Source organism: Ursus arctos, unplaced genomic scaffold, assembly GCF_023065955.2.
Source record: "Ursus arctos isolate Adak ecotype North America unplaced genomic scaffold, UrsArc2.0 scaffold_29, whole genome shotgun sequence".
Taxonomy (NCBI): domain Eukaryota; kingdom Metazoa; phylum Chordata; class Mammalia; order Carnivora; family Ursidae; genus Ursus; species Ursus arctos.
The window spans coordinates 33092252-33114959 of record NW_026622974.1 but is presented as its reverse complement, the minus strand read 5'-3'; the positions used below and the strand labels follow the sequence as shown (position 1 = coordinate 33114959).

At 39.1% G+C, this 22708-nt stretch overlaps 1 protein-coding gene across 6 annotated transcripts in view; it reads right to left on the bottom strand.

Moving 5' to 3' along the window:
* BCKDHB (branched chain keto acid dehydrogenase E1 subunit beta) overlaps positions 1 to 22708 on the bottom strand; it is a 580561-nt gene that overhangs the window by 276283 nt on the left and 281570 nt on the right. For 5 of the 6 annotated variants that reach the window (XR_008956183.1, XR_008956185.1, XR_008956184.1 and 2 more), the window contains exon 12: positions 36 to 146. The exons of the other annotated variant lie outside the window; for it this stretch is intronic. The gene's annotated coding sequence lies outside the window, so the exon portion shown is untranslated. The remainder of the gene's footprint in view (positions 1 to 35; positions 147 to 22708) is intronic. 6 annotated transcript variants of the gene reach the window in all.

The window sequence follows — 22708 nt, the reverse complement described above, 5'->3', positions numbered from 1 at the left end:
ATCTTATCCGCTTCGTAAAACTTCAATAACTGTACCTGTTCAAACTTCAGAGACTCCGTCCATTCCCCTGGAAGACCTTTCACCCGAGTCATTTAATATTTATCATAGCACCATATTTTAACACTTCTAATCTTTGCTCTTTTGCTCTGTAAAGAAGGAAATAATGTAGATATTAATATGGATGGCTTTGTTTTAGGTATGACGTGATATAAGTGAATTACCCGCAGAACAATCCTCTGGCAGATTCATAAACTGCTGTAAAATGACCCAAGTACAAGTATTTCAGAGATAACTTGATGGAAGATATCTTCACAGATGACTGCAATCCAAGTTGCTGTTTTTTACAAAGTCTATTATTTTACGTGTAATTGGAGACATTGCAATCTGGTAAAAACCATTCCAGTAATCTTTAGAAGAATAATTTACGGTCAAATGCAGCAGGTTCCAGAACACCGCTGTCCACGGCAAACCTTCCCCTGAGTTAATGTGGTTCATATTCTTCTATGTTGACAATTGCACAATGACAATTCACATGACAGCAAATTCAGAGACTTCTCGAGGAGCTGTGCCAGATTCCTTCCATCTGCCCCTTCAGATTCACTTTGCACCCTAATCCACCCTATTCTGGGTCCCAGGAGGCTGATTTTAATGGACTTTATCAAAGAGCTCCCTGCTCCCTGCCTTCCCACTGTGTCAGTCGTGGAACACCAGTAGGACAGTGGAGAATGAAGTCTAGGCACTTTTCTCCTGGATCCTTCAGAAGACGATCTACCCACCTAACAGAATCCCTTGAATGAAGGTCACTTTCTTATTAGGTTGCCTTTTGCACTCAGTCTGCTGTGTCCTAGATTACCTATGTGGTTTCCCTGTACCCTCCCCACATCTTTTCAAATGACCACTTTATTACACTCTCTTGAAATTACTCAATTTGACTGTCCATCAGTGTTGTGCAGGGACCTTGACTGATCATTGAGTTTCACTGAGCAAGTAAGAGTCACTTTGGAAATCTGGCCCATCTTAGAAGAAGAAACATTTGGTTTGCACCCCACACACACACCCTCCCCAAGCTCCAAGAAAGCACAGTCATACTTTAAGTGAGTACCAGGCCGTTGCATCAACAAGATTATCAATCCCAACCCTCTGCCCAAAATCTCTTCATGGTACCTCTAATACAAACCAGAGCATTGTATCTACACCCAACAAAGTAACTGCGATATATTGTAAGCTTGTCTGTATCTCTGTTTTAGGAGAAATTATTTTAAACCATAAACCCCTGAAAGTAAGTAATATGTTACTTCTTCAATCTTCCCTATATGGTAGGATTTATGGAATACCTCATGATGGTGATGATTAGTGAGAAAGTGAAAGTTAGCCCTGAACTATGATGTTTCCTAACAGAATATCAATAGTGTTTCCAATTAGACAAGGATGAGGCCAACAGACAACAACATTTCTAGAATGACATCTCCAAGGCCACATGGTAGCTGCACAATGACCAGCACCTTCTTCTGAGTCAACTTTGCTTCCCCCAGTGATATCCGCAGCCCCACTTCATTCTTCTTGCCTTCTGCACAAAGATCACAGAGACACTCAGTGGCTACACTGCCCCACCCCTTGACAGCATCAATAGAAAGTCGATGGCCACTTCTCTGATCCCTCCCGAGAATCCTACAGCACAAGCCTGACCACTGTGAAAAGCCCTCCCCACCCTGTCTTATCGAGATGCACCAAGGTTCCCCTGCAGTGCAGTCCCCTTGCTGCAACAAGCTAAATAAACCTCACTTTTTGGATAGGATGATATTATGGGACCATCAGAATGGAATCCAACAGCAGGGGCGCCTGGGTGGTGCAGTCGTTAAGCATCTGCCTTCGGCTCAGGGCGTGATCCCAGTGTTCTGGGATCGAGCCCCACATCAGGCTCATCCGCTGGGACCCTGCTTCTTCCTCTCCCACTCCCCCTGCTTGTGTTCCCTCTCTCGCTGACTGTCTCTCTCTGTCAAATAAATAAATAAAATCTTAAAAAAAAAAAAAAGAAATCCAAGAGCAAATGCTCTCTACCCTTCAGTCCCTTCTCCGTTTTTATGCACACGCTCTTGGAATGTGCTTTTACTCCAAACAGGCAACGCTTGCTTGGTTATTTACACATAGTGCTTAAAATACCTGAGAATTTACATTCTCTTGGAGAAGAACCCTTAACAATGGCTGAAAGATGCAGAACTATAACAACTCCTTCTCCCTCACACCAATCAAGATGACTCTGAGATGTGACCTATGCTCTTTTCAGAGCAGCCCTATGAGACTGAGCCAAAGTTACCCTTAGTAGAACTTTGGGTGATAACACGGCTTTATCTATCTTCTTCCTTTCTCTTCTTGGTCTCACTTCCCCACTACCCTATTGGTAATTCCTGGGAAGTTTTCTTAACATATTCACATGAATTCTCCTCTCAGGGTCTCCTTCTGGAGAACCCAAATGATGACAAACAGCAAGCCAACCGAAATGGGAAATCAATTCCATGAGGCCTTTGGGGAGAAATAATCCTCTCACCTAATATTTGGAGAATGTATAGGAGCTTGACAGGTAGAAAGGGAAGGAACAGCATAAAAGGCTAAGGAGACAACTCAAAAACAAAACAAACAGAAAAGGACACAGAGAAAGAGGTCATCTGTAGACTGGAGGGATCCCTCTGCCTCTCCATATGGTGGGAGCATTAGGTGTGAACAGTGAGTATCCAGTCACTGCCAGATCATGAAGGGCTTTTTATGTCAACTCAAAGGTTTGAACTCTATCTCATGGTTGGTAGAAACATGATCAGACTTAAACATTTTAGACCGACCACTCTGGTAGCTGTATGGAAGATAGATCTAGCCAGAAGTCTACTGCAAAAATTGCAAAAATAAATGAATTAATAACAATAATAATAACAATAACATGCACTGAACTAGGATACAGGTTGGAAGAGAGAGATTCAAGAAATGAATCAGAAGTAAAACTGTCAGATCCTAGTGAGTGTGGGTGCTGAAGGGAAGGAAGGACCCAGAGATGACTCCCAGATTTCTAAGCTGGGTACAAGGCGGACAGTAAGAGAATCTGCCAATGACAAGGAGAAGAGCTGGTTGAGTTGGTTCAACAAAGGTTTTACTTTGAAATGCACTGAAATTGAGCAGCCCACAAAATTCATAGACAAAAATACCCAGCCAGCAGTCAGAACTAAGAATATGAGTGTCAGGGTAATGGCTGAGAGGGAGATACAGGGGTCATCGAAACCTCAAGAGTCTACCAGATCAGTGCAGAGTGTGTGTAGTGAGAAGAGCACTTCACTAGTATGAGGAAGGAACCCTGGAAATCTCAGCATTGAACGTACAAGGAGAAGAAAGGGGCGCTAAGAGTCGGAGAGGTTTGAGGAGAACCAGAAAAACATCTCTCCACTTTCCCAATCACCAGTCTGCCCATTTTTCCCCCTTATGCAGTGTCCAGAAATTTATGGGACACTGGCCCAGGATAACGGCAAAGTTCCTTTAATATTTTGTGCCCTGAAATTTTGTCTGGCCTGCAAACTAAGTATCCCCTAAGTTAAGCAAAGTACAGTCCTCTGCCCAAAGAATAGCTAAGTCAACAAATTAGGAAGACTGCTCAATGATTTCTATATAGATGGAGCCTACAGGGTCAGAGAAGAAGCAGTGTCATTTACATACTAATACGCATGCCCTGAAGCTAATCCATCTCCTAAACTGTTCATACTTGGTTGTCAAAACTCAGCTTTCCCGTTAGCATCCTTTGAAATCAAAGTAGGAACCAATTCTGCAGAAGAACCATGTATTCTGGGAGGACTTAGAAACTGCCTTTCTTCTTAGCCATCATCAAATTAGTTACTTGTCAAATTGAGTCATGGAAGAAATACATCAGGAGCCTGGAAAAATAAATATAGAAAGGAAGAAGTAGGGTAGTGCTAGAATGGTTCTGACCACAACAGATGTTAACAATATAAATTAAAACAATACTGCCACTGAATCAGGTAACTTATACAGGACTGAGAGCTATCCTTTATCAGGTGCTTGCTCTATGCCAGTCATTACGCCTGATGTTTTACATATTTTTGCTTGTTTAATATTCAAAAGAATACTTCGAATAGGAAATTATATAATCCCATTTTTAAAAAAATTTATTTTTTATATAGTTGAGAGAGAGAGAGATAGCGAGAGAGAGAGCGAGATAGCGAGAGAGAGCATGAGTGGTGAAGAAACAGAGAAGCAAGCTCCCCACTGAGCAGGGATCCCGCTCCCTGGGATCATGACCTGAGCCGAAGGCAGATGCTTAACTGACTGAGACACCCAGGTGTCCCAGTATAATCCCATTTTAAAAAATGAAGCAACTGATGGAGCACCTGGGCATCTGACTCAGTTTCAGTTCAAGTCATGATCTCACAGTCCTGAAATCAAGCCCTACATCGGGCTCGCACCCAGTTTGAGTTTACTTGAAATTCTCTTTCTCCCTCTCCCACTGCCCCTGCTACCCACTCATGCTCTCTCTCTCTCTCTCTCTCTCAAAATAATAAACAAAATCTTTGGAGGAAAAAAATAAAGCAATAAGAATCCAAGGGTCACATAGTGAAGGAACAAAAGAACATGGATTTGAACCAATGTTCCATCTGGCCCTAGACCCCATGGCCTTAACCACCAAGCTACATTGCTCGTTCTATTTTTCTACCCTGGGGCCCTCAATGCCAGGACAAGTGTGGAGATTGGGACAAAGAGTATGGGGCTCCACACTAGAGCACTCAAGATGGACCTTTACTTTTTCCTTGCAGAAGTCCAGGTGATTATAACAAAGCACCAGAAGAGCACATAGGAAAGCCTTGAGTCTAGTTTGATTTTTCGTACTGTAAGGATAAAATAGTCACCTCTACATCTCTACCATAGTTCTGTGGTGGAACTTACGAAAATGCAGACTTTTTAAAAATGGATATAAATTTTTTTAATATATGATGAAGTACCAAGTCAAAACACCCAATGACTATTGCATCAAGAAGACATTGTGAATTTATTTTAAAGTTAATGGAGACAAAGAAATTTCAACTTTAAGCTTCAGCGGTATTATGACAAATTTTAACAAAGTGAACAGGACACAAAGAAGGTGTTTTAAAAAATGTTATCGGAATAATAAAGAGGAAAAATAGTTAAAGACTTCTTTAAAGTGATTATTTTTTTTTAGCAATTAGTCTTGAACTTTGGCCAATGATGAAAAAAAAAAAAAAAGAGGCCAACATACTCACTGCCCCATCAGACCAAAAGGAAGGCAAGTTAAGCTGTTTGCAAACTAACATTCAGCTTTAATGGTGAGCCCTGTGCTTTCAGCATTGAAACCTACAAACCTTGCAAGGCAAGCAGAGACCTTGCGGATAAGGAGCAATCATAGATCTATGGTCCAGGAAGATCCTTCTTGTGAGAACACACTCTACACCCTCACTACTCCAGAAACCCTTTGTTCTCATAAAATTTGAGGATGCATTTTTACAGCCTAAAATTCGAGCCCTCATGTGAAGAGAGGTGCTTTTTAAAGAACACATCAGCAGTCTGTTGTTTGCCTCCTGCATGCTGACCCTTCTTGGGTTTAGGATGACCATTTTCCGAGAATAGAAAATTTGGTCTAAATGAGAAATACTCTTTAAAATTGCTTTATTGCTATGTTGGTTTTTCTTTGTAATTATGGTTGAGTTATTCCATAAAATTTACTGCTATGATAGTCTCATAATGGCAATACAGTCCAACCAATTTGTTATTCACTGGAGAAGATGGTAAATGGGCCATGGAATCTAAAACTTCTTTTGCTGAAGACACTGGTTAGGTTTTTCCAGAAGCTTCTGGTTGGGTTTTCCATAGGAATTGGCCTACAGGCAAAGCTGAATTTGAGGTGTCCTAGAAATAGCATGAGAAAATGCCTTTCTAGCCTTATTTCCATCTTAAATTATGAGCAGAACTGTGTGTTGAAAGGGAACCGTTTGTGTTGGACTTGAGCAATGAAGCAGGGAAAAAGAAAAAAAATGGAAAGATCAGAACAAAAGTAGGCAGAGTGCCTGGAAATAAATCTGAATACATATATATATACATAAATATATATATGTAATTTTTTATTAAACTTTAAAACTATAGACTTGAAAAATGCAGAGCTCCCGAACTCTGAAAATGGGAGTCATCAACTGGAGTAATTTGGTCTCATGAGGTGGTAGTACAAAAGGCATGGACCGATTGCTACCTAATCTGAATCTGAAGTATAATACATTAGCATAGTAAAAATCCTAAAATTCTCCTTTGTTCATTAAGGCATTCATTCTTCATGAAGAACACTTTAATTTGCCTGTATAGCCGCAACCTACTATAGTCTTAACTTCCTTCTGCACTCCTTATTGAAAACAAGTGAAATAATGAGCTTAATAAGTGTCCAGCTTATTTCATTAACAGTAAATAAAAGTCAATTCACTTCCAATCTCCAAATTTCTTTTCCTTCAACCTCTGAAATCCAAGTCCATAGCTAGTAATAAAGGGAATGCAGTATTAATTGAACATGTGACACCAGGCCAAATACCACTGTGTCTAAAATAAGTAATAAAAATGTCATCCACGCCCTCTCCGAAACTTGGATTCTGTGTATTATTATATATTTAAGACTTGTATTCAATTTATAGACAATGTCTCATTCATGAAGAAATAATGAAACTGCCTAGATCAGACATAATTATAGCACCTACTGTAAATAGTGGAAGAAATAATACATAGAGCAAAACTCCTTCCAAAACAAAGCATGATCAAATAGTGCTTGAATAGCCCCATCTATCAAAGAAGGGGTGCTCCAGAAAACTGGTGTCAGATGAGAATTCCCTTTTGCTCTTTCTTGTCGCATCACTTAGGTGAGCTGCGCTAATCTAATCCTCTGAGCCTCAGTGTCTGCTATATAAAATGAGAATAATAATACATGTTGGCCAGGGTGGTGGTAAGATAACTCACAGAGGGGGAACCACTAAATTGACCAACCACCAGTTTGCAAAGTGGGGTCTTGCACCAGCCCTTTCAGCAACATCTTGTTAGGAATTCGAATTCTCAGGTCCCACCCCCAGGCACTGAATCAGAACATCTGGGGGTGGGGCCCAGTCATCTGTGTCTGAAAAAGCCCTCCAGGTGTAAAAATCACTGCTTTCTTTTATAAATATGATCCGTGTTATTTTCATCACAGCAAATCCACGTGTGGAACAAATCTGCATATGTATCCATACAATCCACTAATAAAAATGTTCAAATAGGTGAGGCTTTATATTATTTTATAAATATGAGGACTGAAACATTCAAATGACTTACACTTTTTAAAGATTTTATTTATTTGTCAGAGAGAGAGAGCATAAGCAGGGGGAGCAGGAGGCAGAGGGAGAAGCAGGCTCCCCACTGAGCAGGGAGCCCGATGCAGGACTCGATCCCAGGACGCTGGGATCAGGACCTGAGCCGAAGGCGGATGCAAAACCGACTGAGCCACCCAGGTTTCCCTGATTTACACTTTTTATACAAGTTTATACAGCTTTTCAAAACAGATCATATTGTAAAATTATACACACAAATACTAACACACACATATAATTTTCTCGTTGCCTTGCTTTGTAAATTTGGAGACACAGGCCTATCAGAAGCAAAAAAACTCTTCAGCGCTCTGGATTGAAAATCTTTCAGTGTCACAGCCTGCGGGCGCTATGATCCCTAGGCTCACGGGTGTCATCTGGAAGATGCAGATCTATACAGCTGATGTTCTGTTTTGCTGGAATTTCCAAATTGTGGAGTCCCTTCTCTTTCAAGAGTCCCACTTTCCCTCTACTGATATGATTTTTTTCTTGTTCTTACTGATCTCCAGGTTTTACTTTTTAAGCTCTATTTGAATGTCCGTAGAAAGAGACTAGAGAACAACACTACCGATGCCACCTTTAATCCGGCCTCAATGTTACTGAAAAGAAAGCTTCAGATAAAATAAATAACATCCCTACTTCTCGATGTTATGAGTTTATCAGACTAAGTTCTCACTCAGCAAAGATTCACTCATTGAATGTTCAATAGGTTAGTATTTCTGAATAATGACCTTTTCCACCCACTTTTTCTCATTCTTTTTCAACAGGTGTATAAACAAATTTGAAGGTTCTTTCTAAGTAATCTAGCAGTTATAATACAGACTTGACAAATAGTAATCTGAGTTCTGGATGTAGCAGTTGAAGTTACACAGGGTTGAATTCTGTCTCCAAAATTAGGCAAGGAGCAGGAAGGATGGGAACAGCAAGGGAAAATCAGAATCAGGATTCATTTTTCAAGTTTATGTTGTGTTCTCTATTGGTGTAACAGAAAGAGCTTCCACATCTCTGTCTGTGCAAGGTGAGAAGGTGAGAAAATAGGATATGACTTCAAAATCACTGTATTATAATGCAGTTTCTCAGCCTCAGCACTATGTTGAGCCAGATAATTATTTGTTGTTAGGGTTATTCTGCGCATTGCAGGATGTTTAGCGGTACCCTTGGTCCCCACCCACTAGATGCCACTAGCATTCCCCTCAGCTGTGACAACCAGAAATGTCCCCAGATATTGCCAAATGTCCCATTGGGGAACAGAACTGCTCCCAATGGAGAACTGTTTTGTTATGTTAAAATGTCTGTATCTATGCTAGATAGATACATGGATAGATGATAGATAGATTAGATAGATAGATAGATAGATAGATAGATAGATAGATAGATAGATATAGGTAGATATATTCTCCTAGAAGATAAAGATCAAGAAGTTAAAGAAAGTTTACAGGGGCACCTGGGTGGCTCAGTCGTTAAGCGTCTGCCTTCGCTCAAGGCGTGATCCCAGTGTTCTGGGATCAAGCCCCGCATCAGGCTCCTCCACTGTGAGCCTGCTTCTTCCTCTCCCACTCCCCCTGCTTGTGTTCCCTCTCTCGCTGGCTGTCTCTCTCTGTCAAATAAATAAAATCTTTAAAAAAAAAAGAAAGCTTACAAAAAGACAACATAGAAAATATACCACATACTTTTGCCTTTATTCTATATAATGCGAATTATATGAAATGGATAAGAGGCAATTGGTTGAATATAAATCTGTCATCTGTTTCAAGGGAACAGGCACAACCCAGGTGGATGAGAAATGTGACTTCAGCAGTTTTTCTATAATCAGTATCTCAGAAGCACCACTGAGGATTGTATTAACCATATCTACTCTCTGTATTCTGATACTTCGACATTTGGGGCCTTGCTGACCCTAGAGGGACTGTCCCTCCCAGGATAGGCTAATTCCTAGAGATAGTAAACTACTTGCCCATGAATGTGCTTTTCAAATGCAAATCTACCCGGAGCACACACGAAAACCATCTTGCTTACTGGGCTCTCACACACTGGGCCACCGTACATCTTCCCTAATCACCAGGGCCACGTACCAGACAACTAGGGACAGGCCCTGTACTCTAGAGTGTGTTGAAATTATTCAAATTATCCAGTCCTAAACCTGCTTACCTGCCTTGCCATTCTTCCCACAGAAACCACAATAAAGATTCTTGCCCACAGCTCTCCCCCTCCCTGTGCCCCGAAACCAACCCAACACTTCCTCATGCAGCCCTCACTGGAATGGCATGCCTCTTGGAAACTGTGAGTAAACGATGATCTTTTCAATAGGAATTGTTTCCTAATCTGTTAGTTTTACTATACCTCAAATTTTCTATTCCTGCACACTCTATTTTAAAACAAGGAGCATAGATCACAAGATGGCGTCAATTACTGGTTTTGACACTTCCAAAGGAACAAGACTGATCTGACACCCGGACAGAAATGACACTTTTGGAACAGTATCCATCCCGTTCTGCTCTTTCAATGTGTTAACTAATTCTTAAATTTGTGGTTTTATCTTCCTTATTTGCTAATATTATATTTTACCAGCTTAGTTTCAAAGGTGTTCTGGGGAGAGACTATCAGTGTCGGTATAAGAAAGTGCATGGGCTTTGGGTAAAAATAAAACTAACTTTGAATCCAAAGTTTATTCTAGGCCTTTGGGTCTTCTTCTGTTTTCACCTACCTGTTTCTATTTCCCTATTTGTAAAAAGAAGATAATATTAAAATAATTATTGTGATATGGGATTGTTTTAAGGATTATTTTAAGGAGTAGTATTAAACATTATTCATTTAATAAAATTTAGCTTTGGGGTTCCTGCGTGGCTCAGTTGGTTAAGTGTCTGCCTTCAGCTCAGGTCATGATCCCAGGGTCCTGGGATTGAGCCGCGCATCAGGCTCCTTGCTTAGCAAGGAGCCTGCTTCTCCCTCTCCTCTGCTTCTCCCCCTACTTGTGATGGCTCTCTTTCTGTCAAATAAATAAATAAAATATTTTTTAAATAAATAAAATAAAATAAAAATTAGCTTATTCCCATCTGAAGAACTTTTCTGGACTAAACCAGAATTCCAGCTCTAATTCTGTCTTTAGCAAGGCTTATTTTGATAGAGTGTGCTAGATATTACAGCAACATTTACCACAAGGAGTTGTTATTCAGCAAAAGACAACCTGAGGACAAGAAGTAGTGCTTATAATTCATTTCCTAAATAGTGTTTTAAAAAATATTGGTTGAATGAACAAAGGAGGAACCACTGATGGAGAAATTTTCAGCTCTATTTTCTTTAGGACCTGCCTCTATTTTTTTTCCAAATTTTTCTATTTCCTCTCTTTTTCTTTTCCACTTTGCTAGATCTTATAGGTGAAAATAGTCTCTATCCTTAAGTAGATAAAATAACTCTCATTATCTTAACTTTAAAAAAGACTTTAGTAAGAAAGTACGTATTTGTTAAGTTTCCAGATACTTCCAACCTAAGTAAAGTGTGATCAGAAAAGGAAAAAGAAATTTAAGTAGTGCAGAAATTATTAAATAGATACATGTTCCAAAAATGTAATTTTTGACCTCATTCTTACAAAAGAAACATCCACTAGGTACACCATTCCATACATCTGTATGTAAGATAAGGGGCCTTCTAGGGAAATCCAAATTTAAAAATAAAAACTTAGAAATTAATAATTTTGAACACATATAACATATGCTAAGAACTCTTCTAAATGTGTTACCTTAATTAACCATGAAATAGATACTATTATTATCTTCATTTTATAGCTGAGAAAAGGAACACAGATAGTAAATTAATGCCTACACAGCCAGAAACAGAAAAGATTGACTCAAACCCAAGCAGTTTGGCTTCCAAGTCTATGAATTTAGCTCCTTTCCTATTCTTCCTCTTAAAAACAAATAACGTCAATATCAATTTCAAGTCCCAGGGCTATACAGATCTTAGGATTTCTACAACTAGTAACAATATTTAGGTTTTGGTCTAAAAAAAAAACAAAAACCCAAAACAACTGGCATCAATTTATTACTTTCATGGACAATAAAGCAAGTATTTAAAAATAAACACTTCCAGTTTCTCAAAAAGACCTTCATAAGTTACTTCAGTTTTGCCTCTTGGCTTATGTATAAACAAATTGCATCGTATCCTAAATTAATTGCCTTGCGATTGTTTGAGGGTGGCCTTATTAAAAGCCTCAAATAACTATTGTGTTTCTGTGAGCTGCTTGTACTTGGGATCGTACTTGGGAAGGGAAGGAAAGAAGATGTGAGGTCAAGAGAAATACCACAGAGGAGAAATGTTACATTTACCAGTGAAGTACAAAACCAGACACTTCCTTCAAGACACATAAGAAGGAGGAAAAAGCTATTTATGGCAAAGATAGTATGAGGAAAGAAATAAAGAGAACTGAGATATTATTGAAAAATATGCAGAAAATGTGTTCTTTTTTATTCCGGAATTTGCTATGTTTAATCCTACAGAACTCCAAGGCACTGCAGAGCTACATAAAGTTCTAAGAAATGGTTGGCTTTCTCTGCTGCAGCCCTCCACCCAGTCATTATGTTTTACAAACTTCGGGGATATAAAGTAAGATTGAAATGACAGTGCGTCGTTTTTAACAAATCCTTTTCAGCATTTCTGGGAAAAGCAGATACACTGGCACACTTCGTTAAAATGATAAATTCTTTATATAAGTATTTTAGGGAAAGGAATAAACACTGGCCCGTTTGAAAAATATTTCTGCATAAAACAGCAAATTTTTATGTTATGTAAATATCACTGAAAGGAAAGATTTCTGCTGAGAGTGGAGCAATTCCAATGACTTTGGAGAAATTACCTTTGAGAAAGTTACTGTGAAGTTAACTATTGGGAATCTCACTGTTATTTGAGATGTTAGCATCCAAATGGTTTGAAGAAATTGCAAGGTTGAAGGAAACTCCGGTGAAAGTTCCAATTCAGTTAGAAGGAGAAGAAGAAAAAAATACGAAGCACAGAGGGGAATAGCAAATATTTCAAAAGAAGAATATTTTCTTCCAAGCTTAGTAGCCAAAGCTAACTTGGCTCCAGACATCCCTCCGGCATGGGACCTGTGGCTCGTGGAACACCCACCCAAACTACTTCTATTCTACAGGGTGATTGAACCCGTTTCAGTGCTGCGTTCACGCGGGACAGTCTACAGACGTCTAGTTGTCTGACGTATGTCTTCAAGTAATTTCTCATGAGGGTACAGCGATTATACTGTTGAGTCTATGAGGACCTGACAGTGTTTCTCTGTTGCCTTCCCACACGACTGACTCTGTAGAGATTGTTCCCCTGGCTCTCTGATATTCACCGTTGGGAGTGGTAAATTTTGTTGTCAGCCCAGGTTTTATACCAGTGTGCTTGTAGGAGTTTTGTATGTAATTTTTTTACATCTTTGACACCTCACAATGTTGCAAAAGAGGGATGAGGTCTGTCTTCAGTGACTGTTTTTCCTGGAATTCAGTAGTACTTTTGATTTGTGTCTCTAGGTATTTTCACACTTAAACAGAAAAGTCGGCTTCAAGTGTCTCTTTCATTATATTCTGCCACATCCACTGTCAGGCTGGATGTCCACCGTCTGCTCTCTGCATCTATCCTCAAGTCCCCTTCATATCGTACCTTTTTGTTTTGTGGTAATAGTTTCAAGGGGCCTCCACGTCACTGATACAAATGTGTCACATTATCAGTTCCTTCTTTATTGCATCCAATGCAAGTGTTAATTCATAAAAATGAATTCTACTCTTGTTTTTTTGTTTGGTTTTGTTTTTCAGAGTTCTTCCTTATGTCACAAACTTCACTGTACTGGACTCGCATGTAGGTTCTGGAATCTTCTCCCAACTCTACCACTTCTTTGCTATGTAACTGTGGGGAAAGATTTTTATATTTTTTAACTTTATTGAAAAGAGGGAAACAGACATCCATGTAGGCTTATCCTTCCTTCTCTTCTCCCACTCCCTGATTCTCTGCTATCACAGGCTGTTATAGCAGGTGTCACCGTCTTATACAAATCCCTTCCCAACAAATAAAAGAAAGAGAGGAAAAGGGGATAATGATGGTAACTTCTTAATAAATTTGTTGTGAGGATTAAATGAAATAATCTATGGGAAGTGCTTAACTTAGTGCTTGGTATATAATAAGCAGTTAGCAAATACTAGTTCTCATTTTTTCATCATTATCATCATCATCACTTCATGGCCCCTTCGGATCGCAGAGTATTCTCTCCTCATGGTTTGCTCCAGTTTCTGCTCGCAACACAGTGATTCTGCAAGGCTCTCATTCTCGTTCTTATCCTTCTTGTTTCAGGTCTGTTTTGGTTGCAAAATCCAAACAAAGAGATTGATTTATAGCCTTAAAGCTGAAGTGTCTCCACCTCTCCGTCTCAGTCGGCCGGGTTTGAGAGTTCACCTGATTTGTTCTACATTCGGGAGTTTATTCTGGAAGAAACGGGTTCCTGTAGCCACCACCACAAATGCTACGTGAACACAAAGTTTTAAATAAATTATAATCACACCCTTCTACCAAAATACAGTCACAAGCAATATACATAATTTCTTAAAAGTTTTCCCTGGCACTTTTTATCAAAGAGTGGACTAAAAAAAAAAAAATGTATATAAAGTGTTCTTTATTTCAATCAACTAGTACCTACTGAGCACTCACTCAGTACCTGTTAAATGAGCTTCCTGCTTTCATTAATGTTTTAAGAGACATTTCGTTTTTGTTCGCAGTCCTTCCCGGAATATAAACTTCCTGAGTGGCTTTAAATCATGTGGCTGGCCACTGTAATACTAACTGAGTCGGTTATGTTTTCCTGAACTTTGCTTCTCCTGATTCAATCGCTGATGTGTACTACGTATTAGAGACGGAAGAATCTCGTTATTCAGTTGATTTATTAGTGACGGCACTTCAAAGAAAAGCAGTAACCAGAAACTAATAAAACAAACTACACTTCGGAAGCCAAGCAAATGTACATATCCTTACTTTTGAATGACAGAGAAGTCAACTTGAAAAGCGATGTGGTATCGGAGAAATAGACAAAGCAGAAAGGTGACAGTCTTGTAAGGAGCTGGCAACGTGATGGCTGCTTCAACAATGATAAAAACTAGAATAAGCCAGAAGATAACACTTTTTTTCAAGATATCAAAAGCCTAAAATCTCTCTAAATTTAATGATTATCTACAATCCTAAAATAGGTTAGATTTGTATTAATTCTGATTTAAGTTTCATGCAGAACAAAACAGAAAGTCCCATAAGCACCCTAGGAAATATTCCAAGGTTATCTCATACGGCATTCTTTTTTCCCTCAGTCCACAGCCAAATTTGTAAATAACTTTTCTCAATGAGAGAAGACCTGTGAGTAAAGCACAGGAAGAAGAACAATTACTAACAAGAGCAAAGAAAATTCTGTATGGAAAATCTGCTGAATTAGGCAATATGTTCACAATTTAAAATCTGCTGAATTAGGCCAATGTTCCACATAGGAATCAAGGTAAATATCATATAATCATGGAATGTGAGAACGAAAGTGTCTTTTTAAAAGCCATCTAGTTTAGTCCTTTTATTTTATATATGGACATTCAGAAGTGGCAGGTTAATAAAGTGCCTGCTTAGGGTTCCTGCCATTTGGGGCACCTGAGTGGCTCAGTCGGTTATGCGTCTGCCTTCAGCTCAGGTCATGATCCCAGGGTCCTGGGATCAAGCCCTGCATCAGGCTCTCAGCTCAGCCAGGAGTCTGCTTCTCCCGCTCCCTCTGTGATCTCTCTCACTTTGGCTCTCTCCCAAATAAATAAATAAAATCTTAAAAAAAAAAAAAAAAAGGTTCCTGTCATTTGAGGTGGACCAGAGCACAACACAGTGTTTCTAAGACTGCACAACGTAGACGACACCTCTAGCCACAGCACAACGGAGCACGGAATACCTGAGGGCACACTTACCCCAATGTGTCTGAATGGCCTGTGATCAAAGCCCTTGGCTAAATTACTAGAACTTCTTCTAGAACAGAGACTGGCAGAGAAAGAGCTTCAGAATAGACTGAAAATTTTGTATTGCTGGTCTAGAGTTCCAGTATCCTCTGTAAATAAATATGAAATTCTTAAAAAAAGAGCATACTCTAAATTTCTCCAAACATATTTGTGTGAGCTATCTCCAGCCCAGGCCTCTCCCTTGTAATTCAGATTTACAAATCTTAATCCCTTCTCAACAACTCACTTGAATATGTCTTCCCCTTCTGTAAATGTTAGCTCAGTTGGCACCTTCCCACCTTCCCTGGCAGACCCTTCAAAAATTACAACATACTCCTTGACTTTCCATCTTCCTCCTCACGTCTATTTTCCTCCAAATTAATCAAATCATCTAACAAACAGTCTATTTTACTTACTTAATGTGTACATTATCTCTTCTCCAACCTATATTCCTGCACCTAGCACAGGTCCATCGTCAGCATGAAATATTTTTGAGTAAGTATATGGATGATTGAATGAATGAATGAATGAATTTCTAAAAGTCTTCCAAGCAGATTCTTTTATTTCATTATCTTTTTAAATATTCTTCATGAATATTAGTTGATCTTGTTCTTTAAAATGTACCTGACTCTTTTCTTTCTTGATTAACCTCATTACATAAAGTGACATCTCTATATAAACTGAACTATTATACATAAATATACTATATGATCACATCATGAATTGAGCCTTTAAAGGAAAGGGGAGGAAAATCTCTTCTTAATATAGGATATATAACTAAAAAGACAGTTCTAGCTCTTTCCCAATTTGATATCAGTCTAGATAGAGTTAAACAATCTATCTTTGAATTAAGATACTATCGTCCAACCCAGGACTTCAATCTTTATTCATATCCCACATCTAGGATTATACTCAGGGTATCAAAACATAGTGGAAGAGGTGGAACATGGAGAAGTGATTATGTCCTATGACAACATACAAGGTTTCTGTCATTGCTTTGCCCATTGAAATCCACAAGGAGACAACAAGAAGAAAAAACCACGTTCTAAAAATAACATCATTCAGTCCAATGTTCATTCATTCTCTTTATTCATGTTGGAATTTATTTCAAAGCACACTTTAATTCTGATCCACAGGAACATGAAGATGTTGGAACTCCAGAGATTAAATTTAACTTTTTTCATAGTACTCCACCCCTTGCTTCAAGGTTTTGGCTCAACTGGCCAAGCTAAACTACTGGTTAAACTCCAGACATGAAATGAGATTGCTGCTTTCAGGCTGGTCCTAAGTGAGCAGCACCACAATGCAAACTGCTGGAGCTCTCGTTACTTTTTTTTTTCATTCTGAAAAAAAGATTTGTACAAGATTTTTCTCAGTAATGAAAAAGAACCAAGAGAGCACTAACTATTGATGAATTTTTTTTCCTCCAGCACGACTCACTATTTCTGGATTTTTATTATGAAAAGAGTTTTCCTTCAAATGAGAGAAGGGTTCACCCTATTCCAGTCTGACGTCATCTAAGTAACTACATATGCAAAGACCCTATTTCCAAATAAGATCATACCCTGAGGTTCCAGGAAGCACATTTTTAAGGGTGGGGGGTGGGGAGAGGGACACAATTCAGCTTACTACGTGGTTACAGAGACCCACGAAGACCACAGTTACTAAAATTATCAATTAAAAATATAACAAATATCCTTAGTATGCTTAAAGAAATAAAATGTGGGGTTTAAAATATGACTAGAGCACAAGCGATTAGTAAAAATAGTGGAGCCTATCTTGGGGAAAAAAAACATAAAACTTCTTTAGAAATAAAACCATTATCATTTATGTAAAATATTTAATTTTATAAATTAGGCATTAGACATAGCCAAAAATGAAATGAACTAACAGGAATGTTTATCTGAAATTTTCTAGAATATAACATATACAAATAACTGGAAAATATGAGAAAATGGAGAATAAGTAGGAAGATCCAACCAACATCTATTTTAATATAAATGGAAAAGGAAATACAAAATTAAACAGAAGAAGCATTTGAAAGGTTAATGGGTAGGAAATTTACACACTAGTAATTAGTTAATAGCTATAGGAAAGCTAATGAATCTCAAGTAAGATAAATAAAATGAAAGCTACCTCTAGGCATACCGTATCGAAACTATGTAACAGCAAAGACAAAATCGTAAAATCAGCCAGAGGAGGGGTACCTCGATGGCATAGTTGGCTGAGTGCCTGACTCTTGATTTTGGCTCAGGTCGTGATCTCAGGGTCATAAGACTGAGCCCCAAGTCGGGCTCCAGCTCAGCACAGAGTCTGCTTAGAATTCCCTCTCCCCCTCTTCCTCTTCTTCTGCCCCTCCCCCTCACTCTTTCCCTCACTCTACAATAAATAAATAAATCTTTTTAAAAAATCAGCCAGAGAATACAGATCAGCTTCAAATGAATGACAAGTACATTAACAACTGATTTCTCAAAAGCAATCGTGAACGTTGAAAAAGAATAAAATAGTAACTTCATTGGGCTGACCAAAACTAAATGTCAATTTAGAATCATTGGTGTTCGCACGTTATATTTTTTCCATTCTTTCACCTTCAACATTTTTGTTTTCACATTTAAGGCATATCTTTTTATTTTATTTTATTTTTTTTTTAAAGTTAAAAGTTTTATTTTATTTATTTTTTTTTAATAATGATTTTTTATTATATTATGTTAGTCACCATACAGTACATCCCCCGTTTTCGATGTAAGGCTCGATGATTCATTAGTTGTGTATAACACCCAGTGCACCATGCAATATGTGCCCTCCTTACTACCCATCACCGGTCTATCCCATTCCCCCACCCCCCTCCCCTCTGTAGCCCTCAGTTTGTTTCTCATAGTCCATAGTCTCTCATGTTTCATTCCCCCTTCTGATTACCCCCCCTTTCTTTATCTCTTTCTTCCCCTACTGATCATTCTAGTTCTTATGTTCCATAGATGAGAGAAATCATATGATAGTTGTCTTTCTCTGCTTGACTTATTTCACTAAGCATTATCTCCTCCAGTGTAAGGCATATCTTTTTAAAACAGCAAAGAGTTGAGTTCCGTTTTTTTCTCCAGTATAATATTATTCATCTAATCACTGGAGTGTTTTCTTTTAAGACTTATTTATTTATCTGAGAGAGATAGAGTGCTCACGGGCAGGGAGAAGGGGCAGAGGAAGAGGGGGAGAAACAATCTCCAGCAGACTCCCGGCTGAGCACGGAGCCCAAAGCGGGACTCAGATCTCACAACTCTGAGATCATGACCAGAATGGAAATCAAGAGTTGACAGCTTAACCCACTGAGCCACCCAGGCACCCCCATTGGAATATTTAATGTAAACACTGATATATTTTATTTTAAACCTATCGTGTTACTATTTATTTTCATTTGTTCCACCTGTTTTGTATTCCTCTTTTACTTCTTTCTTGCCTTCTTTGGATTAGTAAAATATTTTCCACTTTCTTTCTTCTATTAGCTTCTTAGTGACCCATTTATTTACTATCATTTAATGAATACGCTACGTATACAATTTTTGTATCCCCAGAGATTACCAAAAGCTCCCCTCAACATCTTACCCATGCAGCATTAAGAATTAGCAAATGCTTTGGGGAAGAAAAGCAGTGGGTGGTGCCTGGCTCACCTTTTTTCAATTCCCTTCTGTTCAGGCTCCTGACTGTACGTTACAGCTGCCTCAATACCTCGCAGGGCCTTCAAACAGTGTTCCACATTTACCCAGATTTTTAAGTTATTCTCAGAGAGAAAAACTGGTCTATTACAATCTAATCCATAAATTCCTGCAAGCAGAAGCTTCAGACTAAAATTGTGTTCCCAATAAAAAGTGTATTTTTAAAACAATGATAAAATTAAGAGAATTATAAATAAACCATCAAAACCTGAGAGCATTTACTTCTAAGAGACCTTCCCCGAAGAAAATTCTAAAGGACGTATTATTGGTAGAAGAAGACTAGTATGCTTTCCAAACTCATGGAAATTTTAAAAAATTGAGTGAGAAGAGACATTTAACTTTTTTTAAAGACAATAAAGAGTTTTTAAAAATTCAGGAAAAGAGAAATACAAAGAAAAATTAAGGTATTATAAATAAATAAAAATTTACCTAAAACCACAGTAAATGTAAATAAACGTATCATTTAAACAAAAATAGTTGACTAGATTTTTTAAATGCATCTACATGCTGAAGAGATATACCTAAAAGGTATCAAGTATGGAGTGAATAGAAGTTCAAGCATAGAAAAGAGATATCATAGTCAAATACTAACCAAATAAAGTGGGAATAATTATATTTAAATCAAACAAAATGGAGTCTAAGGCAAGGACCATTAATAGAAAAAAAAAGTCACTCTATAATGATAGAAGACTAAATTCATCAGGAAAATAAAACCATTCCCTATTTATATGCACCTAATAATATAAAAAGACAACAGAAATGCAATATCTAAAAAGGAAAAGCACAGAAATACAAGCAGAAATTTACAAAATCCACAATCAGAGTGGAATATTTTAATATACTTTGTCAGGAATTCCCAGGTCAAACAGACAAAATGCCATTGCGAACGCAGACATTAAGCAACACCACGCGTCAGGGCATGCTAGCTCACGCATCAGGCCATCCTAGCTCACGCGTCAGGGCATGCTAGCTCACGCGTCAGGCCATGCTAGCTCACGCGTCAGGCCATGCTAGCACCATGCGTCAGGCCATGCTAGCACCACGCGTCAGGCCATGCTAGCTCACACGTCAGGCCATGCTACCACCAAGCGTCAGGCCATGCTAGCACCACGCGTCAGGCCATGCTAGCTCACGTGTCAGGCCATGCTAGCTCACGCGTCAGGCCATGCTAGCACCACGCATCAGGCCATGCTAGCACCACGCGTCAGGCCATGCTAGCTCACGCGTCAGGCCATGCTAGCACCACACGTCAGGCCATGCTAGCACCACGCGTCAGGCCATGCTAGCTCACGCGTCAGGCCATGCTAGCTCACGCGTCAGGCCATGCTAGCACCACGCATCAGGCCATGCTAGCACCACGCGTCAGGCCATGCTAGCTCACGCATCAGGCCATGCTAGCACCACGCGTCAGGCCATGCTAGCTCACGCGTCAGGCCATGCTAGCACCACGCGTCAGGCCATGCTAGCTCACGCGTCAGGCCATGCTAGCACCATGCGTCAGGCCATGCTAGCTCACGCGTCAGGCCATGCTAGCTCACGCGCCAGATCAACCCTTCCAGCCTCACTGACTTATCATAGTGGAAGTCTGTTTCTCCTTATATCACGGTCACCAAGGATTCGGGGACGATGACGCCATCTGTTTTGTGGCATTTTCATCTTCTAGAACCCCTTGGAATCCTATTGAGTCTACAGGGTCCTCTGCATTTAATGGTCAAAAGGCAATGAGAGAGAGAGACTTTTGTCTTGGCCCTCACTCAATTGTAAGGGCCAAGACAAAAGTGCCTTATATAACTTCTGCCCATTTTTCTCGTGCTTACTCAGCTAGCGCTCAGCTTAAGATGTAGAAAGCAAACAGAGCCCCCCTCCCAAATATAATGAAGAGAAAAATAAAGATATGTGCACAAATTAGTGAATTAACAAACATATATACAATATAAAGATACGACAAAGTTAAAAGTTGGCTCTTCAAAAATGAAAAAAAGGAAAAACACAAAAAAGTATGGCCCTTTCAATCTACCCAGAGAGGGGTCCATACCACATTGTCCTGGGCTCCTGTCATAACTGAAAGGGAAAGTTTCACCATGTCTGAAGTACTCGATGTCCTATAGATGAAGGGAATGTCCTCACATTCCTTGCAGCAGGCACCCACTTGGGTGGCATCAGTCTTGACTTCCCAGTGGAACCGTACATCTACCAAAGGAAAAGAAATGGCCTCTGCATCGTAATTCTGAAGAGTGTGGGGAGAGCTCATGTTGGCCGCTCCTACCATTGTTGCTGTTGGAAGCACTGCTGCCTCGTGAAAGGCAAGCTTCTATTCTAGTATGTTTAGAAAACATGTCTCCACCTCCATAGTGTCTGAAACCCTGTAAAATTTTAAGACGCTTTCAGGGCTGGAAATGTATGTTTTAAAATTATAAAGCAAAGCTTATGAATGATTTACAGAAAATTTTCAGAGCGTGATAACCACTGGACGCTAGCGAGAAGAATGCAGTTGTGAGGACAAGGTGCTTTCTAAACTACCAATCATGTCCTACTTCTGAAGCTGGCTGGTTGGGTCCACAGGTTTCCATAGTATTATTATTTGTATACCCTATATATAGTTTAGACATATATTTTTCTGTTTAATTATATCCATTCAAATATTAAGCTTTTATATTTTTATAGAATAAGCTTCGGTACTGCATACAGGTATAAATATATAGAAGATGCCAAACCATGGGGCACCTGGGTGGTTCAGATGGTTAAGCATCAGCCTTTGGCTCAGGTCACGATCTCAGGGTCCTGGGATCAAGTCCTGTGTCAGGCTCCCTGCTCGGTGGGGAGCCTTCTTCTCCCTCTGCCCCACTGCCCCCCTCGTGCATGCACTCTCTCACTCTCAAATAAATAAATAAAATCTTTTCTTAAAAAATGCCAAGTCAGTGAACTTCAGAACATGGAGAATGATTAACTCTATAGAGGAGAATGAAAGTTAGGATAGTAGGTGAAGCAAGCCAAATATATCGATTTGTATATTACAAGCATCTTTTATGATTATAATACATTCACATCAAGAGTAAAAGTATATAACACATCATATAATGGAATATTCATAGTTTTTTAAATTACGCTATAGGAGATTATTTAATGATATGAAAAAATGCTCAAGATGTATTTTCAGAGAATATAAAGATTGCAATTGTATTACAATGTTATGTCATTTAGATTTCTTAATAATAAGAAACAATAAAATAATAAAATTCCAAAACTCAACAAGATGGTGGTAGTTTCCTATGTGGGCCAAGGATAAGCAGGGAAAGGTATCCATTCATTGCAGGATTAATGAATGCTTGACTTCCATGTAGTCTCAGGTAAGCAAACTCACCCTGAGCCTCAAAAGAGACCTCAGAGAAGATGAAGCAGGGTTTGTCAATTCCCCTTGGCAGATCCCTATAGGCCTAACTGGGAAATAAGGGAGGAAAAAGAAACACACACACACACACACACACACACACACACACACCACCCTTTTTGCCTGAGCCCTCGGGGGAACATTTGCTTTCTGCACCTACTATGTGAAATGTGAGCCTTTAGAGAAAAAGCTTCAGATCTGTGTTACTCCCGCTCAGTACCAGTATTTGTGCTCCCCCTACCT